The sequence below is a fragment of the Triturus cristatus genome, chromosome 6 (genome assembly GCF_964204655.1).
Source record: "Triturus cristatus chromosome 6, aTriCri1.1, whole genome shotgun sequence".
Lineage (NCBI taxonomy): Eukaryota > Metazoa > Chordata > Amphibia > Caudata > Salamandridae > Triturus > Triturus cristatus.
In genome coordinates, this window is record NC_140589.1 from 1244519843 (window position 1) to 1244545953 (window position 26111).

At 45.3% G+C, this 26111-nt stretch overlaps 1 protein-coding gene across 1 annotated transcript in view; it reads left to right on the top strand.

The window, feature by feature from the left end:
* Positions 1 to 26111, top strand: part of TTC27 (tetratricopeptide repeat domain 27) — a 1631130-nt gene that overhangs the window by 1300840 nt on the left and 304179 nt on the right. The gene's annotated exons all lie outside the window — the stretch shown is intronic.

Below are 26111 nucleotides of genomic sequence, written 5' to 3' on the forward strand. Positions count from 1 at the left end.
AACCACCCTTTGCTACTCCCCACCACCCACCGCTCTTTACCGGCTCCTCTTGCCTCTTTCAGGCTCTCCTGCCTCTCATGCCTCCCTGCCCTGCCCACTCACCCCTCCCACGACGAAGTGCATACCCTCCATTAAGCCGTGGTGGATCTAGTCCCCTAGAACTCACCTTTGACCTGTCTTTCGACCAGTCAAGGCCATTTCGGAACTGGCTCCAGCGCCTTGAGGCTCCCACCTCACTCCTATCTCTCACTTTCTTGCTCTTTCTTTCGCTTCATGGCTTATCTCGTGTTTTTTGTGCCCTTCTCACCACTGCTTTCTCTTGTTCCATAATCACTGTTGTGACCCTGTTTTCTGTTTAGTTTTCCTTGCTTGTGCATTATTTGCTTTTATCTCGTTTTGTGCTAGTGCTTTCCTTGCTTTTTCAATCTTTTTTCTTTGCCTTTCAGCCTAATTTTTGGGCTGTCTTACCTGCTTCCTCCCTCTACACCCCCTTCTCCCTTCCTACCCAAAACGCCTTACCTGCTCCTCTCACTTTTTTTCTGCTCTCTCCCAGCCCCGCCCGCCACAATCTACAATCCAGCCCCTCAGAGAACCTATTTAAAAGTGGTAGCAGCGTGGCCACCCAGTGGAAGCACTGCTGGCATGCCAAAGGCACTTCAAAGGCAAGCCTATCAGTGCCTGTCCACACCTAGACCACACCCAACTAAAGAAACACCTGAAGCCCGTTGTTACCTCATTCAACAACATCACAGTCAACACCTTCTCACTTGGGCCGAGTAAACCAGCATAAGTTTCTCGATTGACATTCCCCCACCACAAAAGATCAATCACGACAGGCCATGACTGCCAACTCTGGAAAACATATCAGAGGTGGAGTTGGCTTCTGCTCTCCACATAAACCAACCGGAGCACACAGACCACCTAGCCAGAGAGACATCAACAACTTTAACATCTGAATCTTTGCCTACACTGACACTGTGGGGCCCTTGGAAAAGAAGCCAAGTAGAAAGAGCTTGAAGACAGGACAGTTGTTACACAAAGGAACTCAGAATGACCAAACAGCACTGCTAACATCTAGAACGGAGAAGAAGGGCAAGCCAGGAAAAACAATACACCCGAAAGTGCAACCGCCAATAAATCCAGGAAACCAAGAGAAAGGCCCTACCATACCGTATCAACAACAGCTTAAAACCAGTAAGTACTTCACCACTCCAGAAGCAACCTCCGGCAATGGCACCCCATCCCAAGAACTGTGTAACAACTTTTCAGACTTTTCCAGCAACAAAATCGCAGCCATCAACCGCATCTTTGACCCACAACCGGACCCCATCAACTTTGCAATAAGTCTCCCGGTATTGGACAAAGACAACACTGAACAAGATCATCATGCAGAAAACAACGACACTCAGGAAGTCCAACTACTCCTTGCCCTGTCAGCCACTGCCCCACCATGCCTTCAAGAAAGGTTTAACCCCATTCTCAACACTTTCTTCAAAACTTTCACTTTCCCAGAAATCTGGAAGCACTCAGCCCTCAGTGCCCTCCTGGAGAAGCCCTCAAACAGGCCAACCAAATTTGCTAACTACTAACTGGTCTCCTTCCTATAATACCCAACCAAGGTTTTAAAAAAGAAACATCAACAGACTCCTCACTGACCACCTTACCAACCACCAGCTCCTTGATGCCATGCTATCGGTATTCTGACCAAATCACAGTACAGAGACCACCCTCATTGCAACTATAGACGACATCCGGAGGACCATTGACAGAGGGGAATCCAAAGCCCTAATCCTACCGACACAGCCTTTGACACAGTCTCCCATCCCCTACTGATCAGACGACTTGGCGAGACATGCATCCAAGGACCAACTCTCCAGTAGATCTGCAACTTTATCACTGGGAAAACGCAAACTATCAATATGCCACCATAATCCTCAGAAGCACAGTAACTCATTTGGAGAGTTCCAGAGAGTTCCTCGCTCAACCCTACCCTCTTCAATATCTACATGACTTTGTTGATAGATGTCATTCATGCACACATCGACAAACTCACCTATCCAGATGACACACAATTGATATTGCCCCACTCAGACAAAACACCCAACACCAGGATCATCCAGTGCGTGCATGACCGAAGTGGCCACCTGGATGAAGTCCAACTATCTCAATCTGAACACAGACAAAATACCTCACAGTGGGGACTCCACCTGGTCGCCTTCAGATCTCGTACCTATTTCCACACCCAGCATTCAAGCAAGAAACCTCAGAATTATAATCTATCACAAGTTGAACATGTCTGCATAAGTCAGTTCAGTCGCCACGTCCTGCTTCTACACCTTGAGGATGCTAAAAAAGATATTCAAGTAGCTAACCAGCAACAACAGGAAAACGGTCCCCCATCCTTTCACCACCAGCAGATAGGACTATGGGAACACCAGTTATGGCGGAATAGACAACCAGTTCAAATAAAACTTCAGAATGCTGGAGCTGGACTGGTTCTCAACCTTCCACACTGGCTGCACATACCACCACACCTCCACTGGCTCACAGTCCATAAGCACGTATAATTCAAATTCTTCACACAAATATACAAATCCTTACATAGCACAGGCCCAGCCTACCTGAACAGCTGCGCAAGTTCCACCAATCTCCCAGGCACCTATCCCCAGCAGGACGCTCGCTAGCACATGTCCCACACATACGCATTCTTGTTCATCACTCTTGAAGCGTGGAACGACCTCACACTCCACATTAGAGCTCCCCCCTCCCTTCTTGAATTCTGCAAGAAGCTGAAGACTTGGCTATTTGATTAAATCCTCACACACGCCAAAGCGCCAGGGTACCCTCTCGAGTGATGGGATGCTATAAAAATGCACATATGTAAAATTGTTGCGAAAGGGATGAATTAATTGAAGTGTATTAGTAAAGGGAAGAAGTGAGTTGTTATTGAGAGTGGTGGACATGTACATCTGTTTAGTTGGATGAATTGGGTGAAAAGGGTTAGGGAGAGTCTGGAAAGATGGTTTAGGAGTCCATTATAGTTGGAGAGGTTTGCGATGAGTCAAAGTGGAGATATGGGAGGTCGCAAGTAGATAGTTATAGTTTGGATCTAGTTTCCATAGACATAGCGTTTTTTGTTTTGCCAATAACGTTGGTGCTGTTTGACGAATCTTTATGAAATTCTCAAAACTAGTACGCAATGCACTTCAGCTGTTGTGTAGAAAGTTTCAGTCAGGGTGATTAGTCAAGCGTGCCTCAGACAAAAGGGTGTGGCCTAGAATCTAAACCCCTGAACGGATTTACACCAAATTTGGCAGAAAAGTAGATCTTGGTCCAGAAAGCGAACTTTTTGTAATTTGATGTGAATTCGTTCAGTAGTTTCGGAGTTATTAAAGGAAAAAGATTTATAGGTATCCAGGGACGCGAATCCTCCATGGATTTATTTGATCTTATGGCGAGAACTGATTGGCTGGCAACACTTTAGCCAGGAAGTGTTGCCAGCCATCTTGGGACTTGGACTTGTCTGAATCTCAAGAAAAAAGTAAACAAATAAAAAACATAAGAGGGCAGGGTAGGTGGGGCTCGAAAACTTTTTTCAATTTTGCTGCAAAATCACAGTAAATGCACGAATTTGCAGCAAAAAAAAGTGCGATCTCCTGTGCTTGTTTTCTGTTTGCCTCCCAGGTGAGCCAGGTCCCAGGGGTTTGATTCTATTTAATAATGGGCCCGCTACCCAGGCCTATATGGCCAAGGAATGGCCATCCGCCTGGGGTCGGCCGAATCAATTAAGGGGGGCCGCGCATCCCCCTCTTGGGCTGTATTTGGCCACCTCCTTCGGGCCATTTTCAAGCCCAGGGACCACCACCTCCTCACAACCAGGTGAATTGCCTCCTGCCTCACCAGGCTGTTCTTGGCTCCGGGACTGCATTCGTGCAGTGTGACGGGAGAGGGGCCATGCGGCTCCCCTCTTAGAGCAATTAATGGCCTTGAGGACCACATCCCCCAGTTCCAGGCTCAGCTATGCACTTGGAAGCCCACCCCCAGGGCATAGTGGTTTCCCTCCCAGCACTAAGTGTGGGCAGGGAAACCTCTGTTTGCTGTGCTTGGTGGGAGCAATTTAAAGGTCCTGCCAAGCTGGAGCAAACAGTAAGTCTGCTCCCATCGGGCTGGAGCAGGAAAAATGCTCTCGCTCACCAGGAGTGGACTTTTCACAGGGGTTAGGAAAATAGATGGAAAAAGTGCTTCTGATGAAGGGTGAAGCATTTTTTGCTGCTCCCTGCGTGTGGTAGCAATGCTGACTCCTAATGGAGGAAGGGAGCCTGCCGGGGTCACTGGGGCATTGGAGCTTCCCCTCGGCCCTCAACAAGAAAAGGGTACCCACAATTAGTTGGCCCAGGGAAGGGGGGGTTTGCAGCCCCCCCTTCCTCCATAGTAGGTGTCTCAGTTGAAGCTCCACTCCTGTAAAGGACAAATGATCCTAACTTCTTGGGCTTGGTGGAGGCAAAGTCAGTGTGTTTTCTCGGCAGTTCCAGCTTGAAAACGATCTGAAATCCTTGATGCAGGGGAGCGCTTCGTTGATCTATGTGAGCACAATCTGTAGTGGCTTTGACGAGCAGGTTCGTTCGTGTCATCTCCTGGTGAGAGCAGAGTCCATGGTTCTCCCTTTAAATTACTGCAAGCTCCACCCATTTGACCTTGCACTGTCCGCCTAAGTAGTAGTCAAAAGTCTTCCCGCCTTTTGCCAGGATGGTGGACAGCTTATCAATAGGCCCCCAGCAACATGAAGACATCGCCACCAAACAAAGAAGCACTTACTTCATATAGATAAAAGTAAGTACCCTTGTTCTGTGGAGATTCACCTTTTTGTAGTCTTGTCGCCTTCTCTATATGAGACTACATGTTATCACAGCTTTCTGGAAGGGAATGCTCAAGGATCAATCACATTGCCAAATTGAAATTCACAAAAGGTCACTGGAGACCTCACCTTGAGCTCCAATTCACAGCTGTACTGTACAGTATGCAAGAGACATTTACCCAACGAGGTAGCACTTACTAATTAACCAGCAGAAAGTACTCCAGTTGGGTAGACTTTTTGTGCAAAAACTGTAGACTCTTGTTGGATAATTAAACCTCAATGGGAAGCACTTGCAAATATAAACAGTAGGTGCCTTCAGCCATTTGCGGCATGGGATTGGCTGTATGCGGGGAGGTTGGTCGTTGGGCAGGCACTGTGGCCAGCCGCCCTCCATACACAGCAGCAGTTGGATTAACGTATAGTAAAATATTACTTTGCGTAAATAAAAGCCAAAGAAACTCACTGAAAAAAACAAAGGTTATTGGGACGTTATAGCTAGGAAATACCATTAAAAACCATAGAAATTCACTGAAAAAAACAAAAGTTACAGGGAAGTTATAGTTAGGAAATAGAATTAAAAAAACCTTGGAAATTCACTAAAAAATAGGAAGGTTACAAGGACGTTTTAGTTAATGTCAGATTTTACACACACACAAGACCATAGAAATTCAACAGTTCTACTTATCTCAAGAAATTATAACTCCCTCCTTAAGGTAACTATAACTTGTGCCCTCGCAATGCACTGCTAATTACGTTTAAATGACATTATCACGTGTTCCTTTGTGACACACCTTTTTACAGCGTAGATTTTACAATGCATTCACTCATACGTGAAATGCCTTTACCACACAATCAACTACCACACTTACTTGTACCTTGATTACCGTTAGCAGAAATTCCAGTCACGTCTAATACTGCCATCTACTGTTCAAAAATAAATTATACAATGAATCTTAATATGTTCTTGTAAACAAAATATATAATCTTGAACAAAATTACATTTATATTGTATATAGGTTTATTACTGATTTTAAATGTTATATTTTTGTTGCGAGACCCCCCTGTTTGAATTACCTTTAAAAATATATAAACTACTTACCTCATTTTCCTCAGTACAAACATGTATGCATTGTAAAGACTTGCGTAGTATAAGTAATATCGATGTAAAAATTGTGTTGTAATTGACATCAGTCATGGTATCTTCTATGACATCATTGATAATATCACTGCAACATTTGCGATAAAATGATTGATGAGAAAACCATGCATAGCGAGGGTGCGAGTTATAGTTACCTTTGGGCACTAGTTGTAGTTTCTGAGATAAGTATAACTATAACTCCTGATTTTCCATGGTTTTGTGTGTTTAAAATCTGAACCTAACTATAACGTCCCTGTATAGACACAAATCTACATATCTAAATATCCAACAATATGTATACATACATTCACACACAAACACATTATAATGATGTACATATAGAAGGCACAAAGTCCGCTATATTCTTACCTATATGTTGAGACACAGTATTATCCACATGCTCAGGCATTCAAGGTGGGATCATGAGTAAACATAAGCTGTTTCTAATATAGCTAAATAAATTGTTAAACACTTAACTGGACCCTCCCTATAATCATATTTCCAAACTGAGATGCAGTATTTTATTATCAATAGAAAAACTCAAACCTCTAGGTATAAAGTGATCAAAGTACTTTAACTTTATAATGTGACATGTAAAGCAGAAACATATAATCACTGTATTTATTTTATATAATTTTTTTATAACAGAAATAATATATATATAGGCAAATCCACATATCTAAAGATATGCACATAATTATAAGAATACATATATACATACGCACATGCATGCATTACACATAGTAATATTTCTGTAGAATGAATTGAGCCCTCTGTATTTACATCCATATCTACATATGTGTTAAGCATAATTATATATAGCCATTTTAATGTATTCAATTGTTTTTAATATCTAAAATATATTGTTATACCTTGCAGATATATTCCCTATGATGATATTCACATAGTCAGACATATGTATTATCATGGAAAGGAGCATTCACCTATAAATAGACAACTCATCTGCTCATGTTATCAATATACAATTATGTACTTATATCTTGAATGCATATCTTCATAGAGGTGTTAACCCATATTGTAAGAAAGTACCCTTTTTATCTGTTCACTTGGGTCACTCACGGTGGCACAAACATTCCTTCAGGTCCTGGTGACTCCTATAACACCCATGCCCTGGGTACCAAAGGTACCCTATACTAGGGACTTGTAAGGGGGCTAAAGTCGTTTCCAGTTGGGGATCACCAATTCACATGTACCCGTTTTAGGGAGAGAGCACTGGCCTTGGGGCCTGGGTAGCAGGCTCCATTGCACTTTCAGATTCATAGCCAACAGCATTGTAGCAAAAAGTATGTGAGGGGCTGGGGGCTTGAGACCCCGCCCCTTTTTTAACTACTCTGCAAACACGCACCCTGGCGTGCTCTTGGTTGGTGGATGAAGTCCTCTTCACTGCTGAGGGTCCTTAGGGTCCAATTAGCCCTCCTGTTACCTCCAGTAAGCCCCACACAGCGAGATTGCTGAGAGGTGGTCTTAGGCAATGCCTCTTTCTCCACCACTCTGCAAAAACACGCCACTCGGCACACTGCTGGTGGGGGGATGAGTTCCCCTTGCCTCCTGAGGGCCTCAGGACTAGAGTGGACTTCGTCCCCCAAGCAGCAGTGCACCAGGAGGCTCTTTTGCAGAGTGGTGGAGAAAGGGGTGTGGCCTCTGACCACCTCTCAGCAATCCAGCTGTGTGGGACTTACTGGAGACAACAGAAGGGCTTAATGAATGTCTAAGGTTTTTTTTACATTCTATTTGCTAACTATAACGTCCTTGTAACATTTGGAATTTTCAGTGAATTTCTACGCTTTTGTTCATGCTAATTCCTAACTGTACCGTCCTTGTAACATTTGTTAATCAAGGGAGTGAATCCCAGACTGTGTTGGCATCAGATGTGAGCTCAATTCAAAGTGAAACTGATTCTGAACACGGCAATAGGATAGGGGGCAACATCAGAGAAGATATGGGTAAGCTTACCCTAGCGGAAGAACTTGATTTTTTTAAGGCAGGACCGTTGTCAGACCTTAAGGCCGCGGAATTCTCAGCAATTGCAAGAAAAAGGCACAACCAAAGACGGCGCCCAAGGAGAAAACACAACAAATGCAAAAGGCAAAAAGGCAAAAAGCAGCCAAACAATAGATGGAGGAAAAAGTAAATAGCTGCAACAATCTGTCCAATATCAATTTAGATCAAACAGAGACACAATTACTCTCATTAGGCCATTAGGCCTCTCTTTCTGTCCAGCAAGCAAATTTAATTATGTACAAACACGGGTTGATGTTTTAAAATTTATCAGAAAGTTGAAACTGACCAAGTATTTTGCCATTCAAAAACCCAATGACAATGTAACAGCTATAACTCCTGTCAACAAATCTGAGAATGTGAATCTACAAATATCGGATATACGAACTTTAGAAGCCCTAGCAAATAACACAAATGATGAGGATGAGGCACCCTCTACACAGAAGCAACTACACAATGCTGGCATCAATTTATCTACTGCTAGCATTAGTCCTTTCAAACCAGTTTCGATGTTCATCCCGATGATGCCTCGAGATGCAGTAAATATCTTTCATGACTGTGTAGTGGAAGAATTGAAAAAATTGCAGTTCACAACACAATGGAAGGTTCTCAAACTCAAATATCATGACAAAAAGTATCATGAATTGATTAGAAAATTACAAATTTACAATGATTTGATCATTAACAAATCCAATAAGGGAGGCAACATAGTGTTCTGGCCCAGGAAGGATTGACCTTGGGGGCTAACTTCCCCTCCTGTTACTTCCAGTAAGTCCCACACAGTGGGATTGCTAACAGATCTTTGGATGATGTCATTAGTGATGTCATTTGAAATGTCTTCAGTGATGTCACTGACCATGTAATGAGTGGTGTAATATATGACGTCATCAGCAGTGCATTGCGGGGGCGCGAGTTATAGTTAGCTCAAATGACTATAACGGACGAATTTCTCTGGTTTTGTACGAGTGAAATGTCCAGCTAACTATAACGTCCCTGAAACCTGTGGTTTTTTCAGTATATATATATATATCTGTCTTAGTATATGGTGCACACCTATTTACGTGAAGCATCTTGCACTAATCCAGGCAGCCCCCTATGGTGATTTTAGTGGTCTTTCATAACCTTTGAAAGCTGTCAAAGTGGTTGCTGTGGAAAGCAGCCTTCAGGTTTATCTTGAAGGAGTGTTAAGCAGCTAGTTTTTCCAGGTCTAATCATGCACTGTAGGTTAAACAAAAAAGAACCATACAGTGTATATATAAAAATAGGTCTATTTATTACACAACACTCTTTTCTCCTACCTGTAGATATACACACAAGTCACAGTAATACTTCAATTGCAATAGGTAAGTAAGCACAAACTACAGTAGTCTCCAGAAGGAGACCAAACCATATATTAAGAGAGTGGAATGCGGACTGCGACCAAAGTTGGACTTGGACCAAGAGACGCCGAGGAGCTGGGGATACAAAGAACCACCTGAGGTAAGTACCAAGGAGCCCCAAGGAGACGGTGTGCAAAATGGAAACACAGCAACGTGCTCCATGGAAGTTAACAGAAAAGTCAAAGTTGCAGTTTTGTAGAAGGAGGACCCTTCCCAGTGGACCCTGAAGAAACCCCATGGAAGACAGAAGGTCGTAGAGTCACCCCACCCGTGGATACCCGAGGAACCAGGATACCTACTACAGGGAAGCCAGGTGCATAGGTGTGAAGTGACGTCTATAAACCGCAGTTGACCACAAAGGAGGACTTCAGGAAAGATGCCGCTAAGAGAAGACTGTGCAAGAGTCCGGTGGAATCCAAGGGTGGATTCTTTAAGTGAAGAACCTGTAAGCAGAGAGCACACTGTCTATGCCAGAGGTGACCAGGAGGCACCGAAGAGCAATGCCCACTGATGACGGGTGGCTCAGAAGAGTTGACAGTGACCTTGTTGCTGAAGCTGTGAGGACCAGGTGACACTGAGGAAGACCAGCAGACGTGCACAAGCTGTTCCACGTCGGAAGTTGAGAACCGGGGGGGGGTTAAACACTTAACTGGACCCTCCCTATAATCATATTTCCAAACTGAGATGCAGTATTTTATTATCAATAGAAAAACTCAAACCTCTAGGTATAAAGTGATCAAAGTACTTTAACTTTATAATGTGACATGTAAAGCAGAAACATATAATCACTGTATTTATTTTATATAATTTTTTTATAACAGAAATAATATATATATAGGCAAATCCACATATCTAAAGATATGCACATAATTATAAGAATACATATATACATACGCACATGCATGCATTACACATAGTAATATTTCTGTAGAATGAATTGAGCCCTCTGTATTTACATCCATATCTACATATGTGTTAAGCATAATTATATATAGCCATTTTAATGTATTCAATTGTTTTTAATATCTAAAATATATTGTTATACCTTGCAGATATATTCCCTATGATGATATTCACATAGTCAGACATATGTATTATCATGGAAAGGAGCATTCACCTATAAATAGACAACTCATCTGCTCATGTTATCAATATACAATTATGTACTTATATCTTGAATGCATATCTTCATAGAGGTGTTAACCCATATTGTAAGAAAGTACCCTTTTTATCTGTTCACTTGGGTCACTCACGGTGGCACAAACATTCCTTCAGGTCCTGGTGACTCCTATAACACCCATGCCCTGGGTACCAAAGGTACCCTATACTAGGGACTTGTAAGGGGGCTAAAGTCGTTTCCAGTTGGGGATCACCAATTCACATGTACCCGTTTTAGGGAGAGAGCACTGGCCTTGGGGCCTGGGTAGCAGGCTCCATTGCACTTTCAGATTCATAGCCAACAGCATTGTAGCAAAAAGTATGTGAGGGGCTGGGGGCTTGAGACCCCGCCCCTTTTTTAACTACTCTGCAAACACGCACCCTGGCGTGCTCTTGGTTGGTGGATGAAGTCCTCTTCACTGCTGAGGGTCCTTAGGGTCCAATTAGCCCTCCTGTTACCTCCAGTAAGCCCCACACAGCGAGATTGCTGAGAGGTGGTCTTAGGCAATGCCTCTTTCTCCACCACTCTGCAAAAACACGCCACTCGGCACACTGCTGGTGGGGGGATGAGTTCCCCTTGCCTCCTGAGGGCCTCAGGACTAGAGTGGACTTCGTCCCCCAAGCAGCAGTGCACCAGGAGGCTCTTTTGCAGAGTGGTGGAGAAAGGGGTGTGGCCTCTGACCACCTCTCAGCAATCCAGCTGTGTGGGACTTACTGGAGACAACAGAAGGGCTTAATGAATGTCTAAGGTTTTTTTTACATTCTATTTGCTAACTATAACGTCCTTGTAACATTTGGAATTTTCAGTGAATTTCTACGCTTTTGTTCATGCTAATTCCTAACTGTACCGTCCTTGTAACATTTGTTAATCAAGGGAGTGAATCCCAGACTGTGTTGGCATCAGATGTGAGCTCAATTCAAAGTGAAACTGATTCTGAACACGGCAATAGGATAGGGGGCAACATCAGAGAAGATATGGGTAAGCTTACCCTAGCGGAAGAACTTGATTTTTTTAAGGCAGGACCGTTGTCAGACCTTAAGGCCGCGGAATTCTCAGCAATTGCAAGAAAAAGGCACAACCAAAGACGGCGCCCAAGGAGAAAACACAACAAATGCAAAAGGCAAAAAGGCAAAAAGCAGCCAAACAATAGATGGAGGAAAAAGTAAATAGCTGCAACAATCTGTCCAATATCAATTTAGATCAAACAGAGACACAATTACTCTCATTAGGCCATTAGGCCTCTCTTTCTGTCCAGCAAGCAAATTTAATTATGTACAAACACGGGTTGATGTTTTAAAATTTATCAGAAAGTTGAAACTGACCAAGTATTTTGCCATTCAAAAACCCAATGACAATGTAACAGCTATAACTCCTGTCAACAAATCTGAGAATGTGAATCTACAAATATCGGATATACGAACTTTAGAAGCCCTAGCAAATAACACAAATGATGAGGATGAGGCACCCTCTACACAGAAGCAACTACACAATGCTGGCATCAATTTATCTACTGCTAGCATTAGTCCTTTCAAACCAGTTTCGATGTTCATCCCGATGATGCCTCGAGATGCAGTAAATATCTTTCATGACTGTGTAGTGGAAGAATTGAAAAAATTGCAGTTCACAACACAATGGAAGGTTCTCAAACTCAAATATCATGACAAAAAGTATCATGAATTGATTAGAAAATTACAAATTTACAATGATTTGATCATTAACAAATCCAATAAGGGAGGCAACATAGTGTTCTGGCCCAGGAAGGATTGACCTTGGGGGCTAACTTCCCCTCCTGTTACTTCCAGTAAGTCCCACACAGTGGGATTGCTAACAGATCTTTGGATGATGTCATTAGTGATGTCATTTGAAATGTCTTCAGTGATGTCACTGACCATGTAATGAGTGGTGTAATATATGACGTCATCAGCAGTGCATTGCGGGGGCGCGAGTTATAGTTAGCTCAAATGACTATAACGGACGAATTTCTCTGGTTTTGTACGAGTGAAATGTCCAGCTAACTATAACGTCCCTGAAACCTGTGGTTTTTTCAGTATATATATATATATCTGTCTTAGTATATGGTGCACACCTATTTACGTGAAGCATCTTGCACTAATCCAGGCAGCCCCCTATGGTGATTTTAGTGGTCTTTCATAACCTTTGAAAGCTGTCAAAGTGGTTGCTGTGGAAAGCAGCCTTCAGGTTTATCTTGAAGGAGTGTTAAGCAGCTAGTTTTTCCAGGTCTAATCATGCACTGTAGGTTAAACAAAAAAGAACCATACAGTGTATATATAAAAATAGGTCTATTTATTACACAACACTCTTTTCTCCTACCTGTAGATATACACACAAGTCACAGTAATACTTCAATTGCAATAGGTAAGTAAGCACAAACTACAGTAGTCTCCAGAAGGAGACCAAACCATATATTAAGAGAGTGGAATGCGGACTGCGACCAAAGTTGGACTTGGACCAAGAGACGCCGAGGAGCTGGGGATACAAAGAACCACCTGAGGTAAGTACCAAGGAGCCCCAAGGAGACGGTGTGCAAAATGGAAACACAGCAACGTGCTCCATGGAAGTTAACAGAAAAGTCAAAGTTGCAGTTTTGTAGAAGGAGGACCCTTCCCAGTGGACCCTGAAGAAACCCCATGGAAGACAGAAGGTCGTAGAGTCACCCCACCCGTGGTACCCGAGGAACCAGGATACCTACTACAGGGAAGCCAGGTGCATAGGTGTGAAGTGACGTCTATAAACCGCAGTTGACCACAAAGGAGGACTTCAGGAAAGATGCCGCTAAGAGAAGACTGTGCAAGAGTCCGGTGGAATCCAAGGGTGGATTCTTTAAGTGAAGAACCTGTAAGCAGAGAGCACACTGTCTATGCCAGAGGTGACCAGGAGGCACCGAAGAGCAATGCCCACTGATGACGGGTGGCTCAGAAGAGTTGACAGTGACCTTGTTGCTGAAGCTGTGAGGACCAGGTGACACTGAGGAAGACCAGCAGACGTGCACAAGCTGTTCCACGTCGGAAGTTGAGAACCGGGGGGGGGGGGGGGGGGGGGTGGTGTCCAGTGCTAGCACCAACAAGCCTTGGCAGCTGCAACAGGTGTGGAAAGCGAAGAACGAGCAATGTTGGGACCAGCAAGGTCCAAGGGACTCACCACAAGTGCAAGAGTCAGAGCAGGCCGGAGCAAGCAGGGGAGCACACTGCAGCAGAAGACCATCAAGAGAACCCACAGGCCAAAGGCACAGGAGTCTCACGAGGACCTCCAGCAGCTCACCAATAGGAAGGCTCATGGTGCCAAGGATGCGGTGAGGATGCTGTACTTGGCAGGAAGAGATGCTGGAGCTTCTTGTAGCCCGAATATCTCTGGAGCGCAGGGCCAACAAGCCTGGCAATGGCAAGTTGATGCCATGCACAGGGGTTCAGTCCCAGTGGTTCCAACGAGGGATACTGGCCTCAAAATTGCAGAGAGGACAGGTCAGGCCTCGAGGTAGTTGCAGAATCACCACCTTTGTTGCTGAGCCTTTCGAAGTCCTTGGGACATCAGGTGCAGCAGACCGGTCAGCTTCTTTGTGGGACCTGCAGATGCAAGGGAGAGACTCCTTCACTCTAAGGGAGATTACTTTGGCTGTCCTTGATGCCCACATGTCTGTGGAAGACTTGCAGAACAGGTATACCAGGAGCAGTAGGAGTCTTCCTTGATGCATTCTCAATTCCAGGCGAAGTCCAGATAAGTCCAAGTTTCCAGATGGTAGAAAAGTGAAGTGGTTTCAGGCTTGAGTCTTGTCCCACGATGAATCTGAGGACTCATCCACAGATAAGCCCTTAAACACCCTATGAAGGGGGTTAGGAAAACTCAAGTCCATCCCAGAGGATGGGCTGGACAGAGAGGATGTTACTCCCATGTCCTTTGTACAGTCTTGCACCAGAGCAGGCTCCCTGAACAGGCTTAAACCAGAGCATGTAAGTAGGGCACCCAATGTGTCCTTCAAACCAGTCTAGTGGTGCAGGCAAGCGCCCCCACCCCAGCCCTATACACTAAGGCTTGTCTGGGAGGTGGTCTCTGTGACAGGAGATCTTACTGTATTTTAAAAGCATTCCTAGCTGGAGCTCTATGCTCTTCAGCTGAAGTGCAGAGCCATCTTGTGGTGGGTTTTATCACTGCATTTTGCAGCTTGAAAAATGTTAGCGACTCAGACATGTTGATGCTTTTTAATATAAGTTTATTATATTTTATTTGATGACAATTGTTTTTATTAATCATTGCACTGTGTGAATTAATGAAAAATAATTTCATTCTTATTATTGGTCCTTTTTTGACAGACAATACATGTGATTTGTATATGTTGATATATTAGGCCTACTTTTTATATTTTGGTTCTCTGACCCTTTGACCCCGTCAGTAGATCTGCTTTACTTAAAATGACATCCAGGACCTGCGCCCAACTCCCCTCTGTTTATGCCTCATTACTTGTGTGCAGGGAGGTTGGGTGCAGGAACTCTAAACAATACAGTGTGCCAACTCCACAAGATTAATCTAGGTGTAACTCTACTTATTGCATTCAATAATATAGATTCATGAGTCCGACATTGTCTAAATTAATTTGTCGTAGAAACAATATTTGTCTTTCTTTTTTTTTTTATGTGTTTATTGGTTTAAATGACAGCCATACATAAATATTTGGACGACATTTTCAATTCAATCAATACAGTATCTAAGCAAACAATAACTCAAATTGCATATCAATCATTACTCTCTTGACCTGCACCTCTACGCATCTCCATTTCCACCGTAGGTGACACACAGGGATCTCCCTGGTATTTATTCCACTGCGACCATTTCCTATCCCATTTTTTGGGGCACCCCCAGGCTACAAAAACTTCAGTCTCTGCCACCATACATCTATCTAACTCTTTTGCCCGGCGGAGTCGCTCCCCCCATCGTCTCGCCAATTTCCGTTTAATTAACGTATACCTCAATGTTGCAAATTGTTGTTCGACTTCCGTGAGATCTGTCGCCTCCCATATATTCAACAGTCCCAGTCGTGGTGTCAGCACTATCTCCTTTCTCAAGGCTGTCTGCATGTGATCCGAGTCTCCCTCCCAGAGGGCACGTATCGTCGGGCAGCTCCACAAGGTGTGATAAAAGTTGGCCTGTTGTCCGCACCCCCTCAAGCATCGGTCATCAGGTCTGGACCCTATTCTCGCCAAAGTTTTCCCTGTCATGTATGAGCGGTGAAGTATCCTAAGCTGTATCAGTCTAAATTTAAGTCTGATGGCCACTTCCCGAGGGGACATAAGAGCTAATTGCCAATAGTCATCGGTTATGGGGCCTAGGTCATCTTCCCACCGCTCCCTAAGCTTTGGAAAGGTGTCTGGCAGGTTATTGCATAGCTTTTTATATGTGAGAGAGATCGCCTTGGATCTTAGAGTCCCATCTAACAGCCTGTCCTCCAGCGGTGACGACTCTGGTATGTCTTAAAGGGACGGAAGGGCCGCCCATAGCGCGTGCCTAATCTGCAGGTATCTGTATATTTCTCCCTGAGCCAGATGATATTGACCTTGTAGGTCCCCAAAGCTAAGTATAGCTCCCTTCTTAACCAGGTCCCTCACTGCGGAGATACCTATGAGGTCCCATTTATCAAACCCAGGCTGGTGACATAGCATGCCCAGCTTTTGTGTGTACCATAGTGGCGTTGCCTGCGAAAGGACACCTGCCCATCCCAAACGGGAATTGACTATACGCCATATTTCTAGTGTATGTTGGGTCGGTCCAAAGAAGAGTTTCTTCTTAGTCCTCCTGTCACTAGCGTATAGGGCCCCTAGATACCCGGAGCGATCAGTTTGATAGCGATCCAGAGCATATGCTGGGTCGTCAGGGGGGTGATATATCCAGTGGTTGACAGTTACCAATTGTGCCGCCCAGTAGTAGAGTTGCAGGTCAGGCAGCGCTATACCTCCATCGTTCCAGCCTTTTGTTAATTTCTTCAGTGAGACCCTAGGGGCCCCCCATCCCAAAGCAGCATGCGGATTTCACCCTCAACTGCTCTAAAATATGAGTCTGGGACTTTGTGCGGACAGTTATGAAGTATGTAGAGAAAACGAGGGAGGGCCAGCATCTTAAAGAGTGCAGCACGTCCTAATAGTGTGAGAGCAAGGACCTCCAGTGCTTCACATCTGCTCGTAGTCTAGCCAGTGGGGGGGGCCAGATTGGAGCTGTAGAAAAGGGCTGGATCCGAGGTGACATATACCCCCAAGTAACGAAACCCATCCTCCGCCACCGCTAAGGTGCATTCAATCAGAAGTCGGGGGACTTACTCCAATTAATCGCATACCCCGAATACTTGCCAAAGTTCGTTAAAATGTCGAGAACCACTCTGATTGATTTAAATGGGGAGGCTAGATATAACAATATGTCATCCGCATACAAGGATATGCGATCTTCAACCTCGTCCGCCCAACACAATCCTCGTATCATCACATCTCGGCGCACCCAGGCCGCGAGGGGCTCCAATAGAAGGGAGAATATCAGCGGGGACAGCGGGCAGCCCTGTCTAGTTCCTCTCCGTAACCGGAATGTGCGGGACGTATAACTGTTAACTCTCACCTGTCCCAACACATCCGTGTATAACAGCTTCACCCAGGCTATGAATTTTGGACCCAGTCCCACCCTTTCGAGGACTTCAAACAAATACGGCCATTCTATGGAGTCGAACGCCATTGAGGCATCTAAAGACAGCACCGTCGCGTCCTCTTCCATATACTGCCTACGAGCCATCACGTTGTGAAGTCGCCTTATATTAAGGGCCGTATTCATTCCTGGCATAAAACCAGATTGGTCCGGATGAACCAGTGTGGCAATAACCGTCACAAGCCTGTTTGCCAGGGCTTTCGCGAAAACCTTTGCCTCTATATTAATCAGCGAGATTGGCTATAGGAGCCACAGCTGTCCGCTGGCTTGCCCTGCTTGTGGATGACCACAATAGTGGCCAGCCGCTGGTCCACTGGTAACCTACCCACCTCCAGGCTCTCTTCATACATGGCTCTTAAGTGTGGCACCGTTCGAGAAGCAGTAGCTCTTAAGAACTCAACCGTTAGGCCCCATTGCCGTACCAGATTTAATCTGTCCTAAGGCCTTGCGAATTTCCTCATTCGAAAGATCTACCTCTAGGGATTCCCTCTCTGCATCAAAGAGGCCCGGCACATCACTATCTTGGAGGAGCTGGCGCGAATCGTCAGCAGTGTAGTGAGTAGAGGGGGTGTATACCTCTTCCAGGTGATCGGCGAATTCCTTTGCTATTTCTCGTGGATGTGTTACTGTGACACCCCCTGGTTTCGTCAGTTTGTGTACCCATCTCGTTCCCTGTTCTCGCCTCTCCAACCACGCCAGTGTCCTGCCAGCCCTATCCCCCATTTCATAAAGTCTATGCTGGTTGGCATGATATTTAGCCATCATGTGTTCCCTGGTCTTCATTCTGTATTCATCTTGTTTCAGTAGGAGCCTATGACTAATGTCTGCTGAGGGATCTTGTGCATGTTCCCGCTCCAGTTCAAGGAGGTCTTCCTCCACCTGTACCAAGAGCTCACGTCTCTTGGCGATATATCCCGTCTTTAAAGATAAAGCTTGCCCTTTCAGAACCACCTTGTATGCTTTCCAAATTGTTTGTGCAGATTCAACCGAGCCTACATTCTCGGTAAAATAGTTCTCTGTTTGCGTGCAGAGTTCCTCCCTTATGTCTGGTATGTGTAGAAGCCATGGATTAAGAACAATGTTGGTGCGTGGCTGCCGTTTCCAGTGTGTATGTTCAACCCAGACTGGGGAGTAGTCCGATAGGCCTCTGGACAGGACTCTAGACTGCGCAAAGTTACCTATCGACGACAAATGCTTGAGAAAGTAGTCAATACGCGATAGACTTTTGTGTACATTAGAAAAATACATTAATAATTTATCAGTTGGTTGGGACGCTCGACCTACGTCTGTCAAACCCATTGCCTTCGTAAAGTCCGCCATAAGGGCGTTAGATTGCGCTCTAGACTTTGGCGGGTGGCGATCAATGGTGTTATCCAAGGTTATATTATAGTCTCCCCCCATGATTAACGTACCCTCTCGGAGTCCTGTCAGTTTAGCTCCAAGGTCCTCCAGTGCTGTCTTACCCAGAGCAGACAGTAAATACACTGAAATTATATTTGTCTCTTCCATCCCATTGGGCCTCCGCCCCTGCGAACCGTCCCCCGGGTCTGCCCATGTCTTATGAACTATAAGAGGTGTACTTTTCTTCACCAAGATTGCGTCCCTCTTGATCCCGTGGTATAGTCAGCATGTATCAAGAGTTTGTATCCCCACCTAGTGAGGGCCTTAGTTTTCTGGCCCACGAGTTGCGTTTCTTGCATCAAAACCACATCAGGTGAATGCCGCTTCAAATACTGTTGCATTATCCCTCTCTTAATCTTATCACCCACCCCGTTCACATTCCAGGTCAGTAGAGAAAGTGTCCGATCTCTATCCCCTCCATATCTATTCAATTCACACATCTCAAATACACGAATCAATGCAAACGAAAAAGGGGTGTGTAGTAACACACCTTTCTTAGCTCGTCCAATCTTCAGCATGGCTACTTTGCGCATTATGATCACAGAATCACATTTTATACCAATAAAGCAATAAACAGTGAAACACCCTCTTAAACACCCCCTCTCCCCAACCCCTCTGCGTCCACCCCCCTCCCTGCCTCCCTGCCCGTGGATTTAGAACTACCCACTCCCAAACATGGCAGAGTGCCTCTCTCACCCCCTGAAATGCTGAAAGTGCACGGGGTAGTCAACTCCTATCCCCACGTGTACACATCACACTTGTCTTGTATTTTAGCCATCCACTATTTATAGTTTCTAGTCCCGTTCAAATCACACAATTTAAACCCATCAGTCTTGAACTGCGCATTATGACCCCTCTTACATGTCTCGTAGTGATGGGTATATCAAACCATATCTCACTCCCCCATACTTGCGCTTTCAGTTAGGCGACAGTTCTCCACCATTGTAACCTGGGTCTGTCAGTCTCGCTTCCTCGATTGGCCTTCCTCCTCTGCTGGGCCATTGTTTGCAGCTTCTACGTGGTCGCCTCTGAGCTGGCCAAATTTGCCAGAGTGTTCTCCTCTGCGGCCCCCCACAGTGTTCCAGCCTTCCATCAAATCCCAGACTGCCTCTGGTGAATCAAAGAACCATGATTTACCATCCGATCCCACCCTCAACCTTGCAGGGAAGAGCATTGCGTACTTCACCTCGCGGTCTCGCAGCTCCCTCTTCACCACCTGAAAACTGCGTAGCTGGGCCTGGACCTTGGCCGTGAAATCAGGAAAGAAGGCCACCTCATAGTTGTCTATTTTCAGTGGGGGATTAGATCTCGCAGTCTGCAGGATAATTTCTCTATCCTGATAATTGAACACTCGAGCGATGAGGGGCCTCGGGGGTGCTCCTGGTTTAGGTCTGCCTCCCGGCACTCTGTGGGCTCTTTCAGTGGAGAAATAGCTAGACAGAGTCTTAGGCTTTAAATGTTTAGTGATGAGGTTATCTACGTACAGGTCTGCTGCCGGCCCCTCAGCCCTTTCCGGAACCCCTAAGATGCGAATATTATTGCGGCGTGCCCGGTCTTCATAATCGTCAAGCTGCTGTGACATCCTCTCCTGCTTCTTCTGTAATTCGAGCATCTGCGTTTGAAGTTCTGATGTGTCTGTCTACAGGGCACTGGTGACTATTTTAAGCACCTTAACTTTCTCATCCATCTTCCGTAAGTCTGCTCTGATAAGAGAGACCTCTACCGTGACTGAATTCAGCAAAGCACGCACTCCGCCAATAGCCGCCATGACATCGTGTAAGGTTGGCTCTGTTCCTTGTTTGGAGGCAGCCGCCCCTCCGTCTTTCTCCATCTGCGGCGGTTCACCTTTTTCTCCCGCTTTAGACCATGCAAACTTGGCTAGCTGCTTTTGGGCTTTGGCCTTAGGACCTTTCCCGCCTGTTGCCATGTTTGCATGCTAAGAGCTGATTCACCAGGCGAGAACACGAGGCAACAAAGGGGGGTTTTGGAAAGCAGTGGTGTGAGTGACAAGATTTGTGTGTGTCTCCCCTGGAAGCACCGCCTGTCCGTCACGGCCCTAGACTCAGGATATCTAGGCTTGATCCCTCCACTAGGCGTAACTTTCCGCCGGTACTGTGTAGCTGCCTGTGCCAACCTCCTTCAGGTGACGTCCTTGCACTCTGGCCGTGCCACTAGGGTACAGTATCCCCTTCGGGGCCGAATCCCGCTGTACCTCTTTGTCACACTGTGATCCAGATACAGTACGACCCTCGGGCCCCACTTTTAGTGCCTGCAGAACAAACCTATTTGTGACCAATCGAGGGAACTGCAGGACTCCCAGCGCCCTGCTCCGCACCCAATAACCAAATGCAGACCCTCTGTGGCAGTCCTGTTTAGATGCGGTTAGCCGTCGGGGTGATTCACCTTAAACCTCAAGGACCCCTCATTGCTGTTGTCTGCTGCTCCCTATCGAGGCGCCTGCCCCCACAGCATGTATCAGAGTTACTTCCTCCGAACAATTGCGACCGATTCTAAGCGCCAGGCCGCCTCCCCGAGGCCCCCTCTAGAAACAGCTGCTTGTCTGAGGAACAGTCGTATACGGCCCAGCTACGCAGTCAAGCCCAGGGTTCCATCATGAACGCCCGCCGCGCCTACCTCAGTCGGACCTCAGGGCAACGGGCGCTGCAGGCTATCGAAACCGAATCCCTTAATGGCGCCGGCCGCTGCTCCCCAACGTTTTCCCACGATCACTCGCCTTTTTCTGGATGTCTTGTGGTAGCCTACAGGTCCGTCGCTTCACCGTCTGGCGCTCCTGCTATGGCGCCGTTGGCCGCACTCTCCTCCCGGCTAGGCCGTAAGCCGGGGCCTCAGTTGAAACAATACGCCCAGTCCACCTCATATGAGGCCTCCGCGCCCCTTTCCGTATGCGAGCCCCCAGCACTGGTCGCGGCAGCTGTAGGTGTCCGAGCCGCCGAGCCGGGATCCTACGTCACCCCTTTTCTTCTCTAGCACGTCTCTGGGGGCCTCCACACTCCTGGCTGTATCAGGGCCGCAGACACCCTCCCGTGCGCTCAGACGTCCAGGCCCTGAAGCCGGGGTCTCCGTTAGCCGCAGCACTCACCGGGGCTCCCCGACTCAGGCCACTGTGCAAAGCGTGGTACTGCTCGGTCGGTTTCCCGACACCGCCAAGCCACCCGCCGTGTGAGGGGCACCTCCTGACCTCCGCTGGGTCGCACAGGGATCGATCGCCTTCCCGCCTCAGAGACCGCCTATCCCTCCGATCTGCATCAGAGAGCCGCCATCACTGCTCCGGGCGGGACATCCACAAAAGACGTTAAGAAGCAGCTGTCAGTCCGCAGACGCCGCGAAGTTCTTCCAGAGGGGCAAGGAACGGGACGCGGCAGTGTTAACTCAGTTTTTGACCGCGGATGGCACAGGATAGGGCAGAAAATAAGTCAGGGGATTGGGAGCTCACTCAGGCAGCAGCCATTCTCGACGGCTGCTAGCCACGCCCCATAATTTATTTTTATATAGCGTTTCCTTATACATATTTTGCAAAACAAGAAAACAGAATCTTAATTCATATCTCAAAGATATAGTTTTCCGAACTGGTTCATCAGAAAAACATTTTTGAGAATATTTGATACACAAAATGTAAATTCTTTACAGGTCAGCAATCACTCCACATGTACTAAAATATCTCATCCATACTGTGATCAATCAAACTTCATCCACTTATCCTTATTCATACCAAACGACATTAAAAACATGGCCTTGTAGCCAACTTCATTAGTGACTTAATATGCAAAATAAATTGCCCAATGATTTTCTCCAAAATAGGCTGTTTGCCCAATTACATAAAAGAATCACATTTAATGTGATTAACCTATTTTAAACTTTTTTTTTATAAAAATCTTTGCAGCACATTTATGATTCTCCACATCATCTGTAGTGGTTCTTTCTTGTTTCAATCCAGATTGTAGTTGCGCCAACGTGCGTTTTGGTGGGACACCGAAATACGGGCTGCCTTCTTCAGGGCACTCGGAGAAGGGCAAAATGAAGACAAAAACCATGGAGGCCAAAGGAGGAGGAGCCTGCCCACATGTATGGAGAATGTCGACATACTTATATCAATCTCAATAGGTCAAGGGGACTAGTGAGAATGTCCCACGGATGACAATACCGAAACAGTGTGTGTTCCTTGAGCATATGTAGATACTCACCAATCGAGTAGAACCCTCAAAATAGTGAGCGGAAGGCCACTATGCTAACATTTTCATGAGAGGATCTGGAAGGGGGAAGGAAAATAAAGCGAAAAGGCAGTTTCGGGTAGCACTAAGCACAAAGAATATGATGGCTCCAAGGCTTTGGTAGCCAGAGTACCTCCACCAGTCACTTGGGCAGGTATCTTCTTAGGCAACAGTGCCTGACATGTCGACAATCATGTGCCTGTGGCCATCCCCATGCTGTGCATGGCCAGAGGCCATGTGCGGGTTGCGGTTGGCGTTATTTATGGTAGTAACATAATACTTTATGTAAAAAACCAGCTAGAAATTCACTAAAAAAAAAATAACAAAGGTTAAAGTGATGTTATAGTTGGGTATGGTAATATTATCCTACTTTGCATTAAAAAAAACTTAGAAATTCACAGGGTAAAGGGGCATTAAAACCAGTTGTAGAAGATTACCATATTCTGAATCTTGGCATATATTTAGCAGTTGAAGTTATCATTTCTGTAAGATCTTGTATTCAAAGCTCCATTCCACCACTATTCTCTCCTGGGAGCCTACACTGGAGTCAAGTGTTTCATTGTACACTTTTGTACCATCAGTACATACATTTATTTTTCTTACATGAGTATCAAATTAATTTCCAGACAGCGTTGCTGGGAATGGCAATCTTCCAGGTACAGTAACTGTACTGTCAAACAGCTTTTATATCTTATTTTCAATAGCCACTCAATATTTAACTAGAAGGATACAGTTAAGTGTGAGATTGGGTAGTTACTCTGCACTTTACTTGCATCGCGACCAGTTACCTAAATTGATATATTTAGAATTTTTCTGATTTATGACATATTTAGTACCACACTGAATAAGTGCAGTGTGCCAAATCTGGTGAGGCCCTGCAGAGACATGTGCAGCTTATTCCATACTTTATGGGAAATAGGGCCTATTTACTGCTCAACAAGTCAACTGTACACTTGTGATCATATTAGGAGAGTGCACACGAGGCCATTAGGCATCTTCAAGACAATGCGAACGGTTGCTAGACAATGGCATGCTTCAAACACCTTTAGAAAATGGGCACTCCTCATATTGACTTGATCGCTGCGGGAGAAGCGCAAAATGCCAAGCTTTCACGCTAAGGTTCCCAGAGCCCAGGTTCAGGGGCAATGCCCTTTTGGTAGACTGGTCGAGGACATTAACCTATGCTTTTCAACTGATCATCTTACTTTCCAGAGTCATCACCAAAATAATAGAATTGAAAATGAAGATGATCCTCATAACCCTGTATTGGCCACGACAGTAGTGGTATCGTATCTGCTTCAGTTATCCATAAACCTCGCAAGAGAATCCCACACAAACTAGACCTTCTCTCCAGGATATGAAGCAGTATTTTCTATTCTAGCCCTCATTCACTGACCTTGACAGCCTAGTTTCTGTGTATCTATGATATAGCCACTTCAATCTTCCAGGTGACTGCCAGAATACATTGAAGGAGGCAAAAGACCTTATAGTTGTTGCTCGTATGCTTTTAGATGGAAGCAGCTCTGCGCAGGATGCCTTCAAAAGCAGGTGGACCTGAGAAGTTCTTATGAAGAGATGGTGTTGCCTTATCTTCTTTTCTTGCAAAATATGATTATCAGTTATCTTTTGTTGAAGTGCATTTGGCTGCATTCACTCCATGTAGAAGAATCCCTCTCATACAACCTTTTTCAACATCACAGTGCTAAAGTATTTTCTTGAGGGCCTTAGGAAAGTTTATCTCCCTGTCAGGAGTGCTTCTCCTCCTTGGGGACTCAACATTATGCTTTCCAAACTAATAGGCCCCATTTTAAACCCATGCACAAGGTTGACATGCAGCACATCTCATGGAGGTGGCTTTTCATGTAACGATAACTTCAGCTAGAATAGTGATCGTGCTTCAAACTATGTGTTGCGAAGAACTGTATCCGGTTCTCCACTGTATCAAAGTTTCCTTAATAGGTCATCCTTCTTCTCTACCCTAAATGATTTCAATTTTCGTATAAATTCCACTCCCAACATTTCTTATGGGTCATTCATCTCTGACAGAAAAGTCACTTCATGATCTAGGCCAGACGTTCCTAATCTTTTTACTGCCGCAAATTCTACAGTTTGAACTTCAGAACAATACACAAAATTACGAAAGCAAGTATGCATCAAACAAATACATAATGTATGAGGTAGCTGAACACAACAAAGGTTGAATCAGACCAAGATATTGGAGAGTGACTTGAGGATTCGGTCCCTGAGAAAAACAAGCATTGATGAAGTCAGTAGGTCTCGCTTATGAGAGAGACCCATTGGCTTTGCCAGTGTTTTTTAGCCATAATGTACAGCATCGGGGCAGCTGTGCAGGGTAGCTGAAAATAAATGAATAAAACGCAAAGGTGCAGAGACTTTATGATTTAGTGGCTCTTGCATATTGAATATGCAGGCCCGTGCCTACGAGGGACACAGGTTTTTTTTCTTTTTATTTACCCATGCTGGATGGATGGGTAAATAAAAAATAAGTAGCTCAAAAGTGTGAAAAACCTAGTGTGAAAGCACTTTCTTACAACAAAAATTAAAACAGATGAACAGGTTGTGGAGAGGAGAAGGGTGAAACACCACTGCAGGCATGAATAGGGGCAACATGGGAGAGAAAACATCTGGGAAAATTGAAAAAGAAACACATGGTTGAGAGAGCAACATAGAGTGCAGGGTAGAAGCACATGGGCAAGAGATGGCAACATGAAGTGCGGGGGAGAAAGCACACAAGAGAGACAGGTGGAAAAACCATGGACTGCCATGCAGTGCTTAAACAAAAAGAAGATAGTAGTTCCCTAAGAATGAGTAGAGGAAGCATAGAAACTAGCCAATCCAAGATGTGGTAAGAAAGGCTGTGCTTCACCGGAGACACAATTTCACAAACACAAGATTGTCAGGCAGAAACAAGGAAAGCCATCGAATACAAAGCAAGTAAATGAGTATGACAGTAAAGCCAATAAGTGGTAAGCAGTGGGTGTCCTTCAAGCCCATGTATGTCCTTGTTAAACCTATAGTATGCCTTTTGCAACCAGACAACTTTTGCTGCCTGTTAGGCCAAACTAAAAGAAAGAGTAAAGTTTTATATGAGCAGGAGACTAAAGCAAATGAGCTGTCTGCTTCGAGCAGGACAAATAAGAGTGGCACTATGCAGTACAGACATTTGAGCTATGTATTTTACAACGTAGATGCCCACAATTTGGTGACATTTATTCAA